Raw genomic sequence first — 861 nt, forward strand, 5'->3', positions numbered from 1 at the left:
AAGCATATGACTCGAGCTTCAAACAGCAAGTCCTTTACTGTTACTACAAGTCACCGCTTTTATGTGATCAGTAACGAGAGACTAGTATAAAAGTTACCGCGGAGTGACTTTTATCTAGACCAAGGCAGTTTACACTGTGAAATTAAACTCATAAAGAAAATGTGGTCCGAGACAACGTTTTCAAAATGTGTGTGTGGGTGTGTATGTGTGTGTGTGAATTAACCAAAGTTTACATTCATCACTAGAAAAGCAGAAAAGGAAAATTATTTTATGAAAAGGCAATGTTGCTAAGAGTGAACAACTAAAAGACTGTCGCCGATAAACCAAAAGATGTTTTTAGAGTGTGAAGTCATTTTTGACCGGGCAATCTGGTCCCACATCGTTTAATTTGCTATTTCCGCAGTTGGGCTATATCAAAATTAGCAGCCTCATAGTATCGCAAATTTTAGATGATTTTATTACGTGCATTGGAGATTATATCGTTCATTAGTTTAGTAAACCTCTTACCACAGAAATATTTCAGTTTTAACAAGTGAACCAAATAACTGGGGGAACAAAATCAGGTTTGTATTCGGACATATAATGACTCTGTTTACTGGAAGTTCAGTGAATTGCTTTCGGCGTCTCAGGCAATACCGAACTTGAACTGGAGTGACACGACAGGCTACTATGCAGTCAAATTTTGACCACAGAAGGGTTCATCAAAACAAGTATTACTGCGTACACTTTTCAAGTCACAAACACCCTCGTGAGGCAAGCAGCTCTGCAAAAGGAACATCTGCCGCGCTTGAAAACTTTCATACATCAAGGTATGTGGGCATCAAACAACTGCAAGATACTGTTTTCCCCCCTAAACTATTT

The sequence above is a fragment of the Chanos chanos genome, chromosome 14, assembly GCF_902362185.1.
Source record: "Chanos chanos chromosome 14, fChaCha1.1, whole genome shotgun sequence".
Taxonomy (NCBI): domain Eukaryota; kingdom Metazoa; phylum Chordata; class Actinopteri; order Gonorynchiformes; family Chanidae; genus Chanos; species Chanos chanos.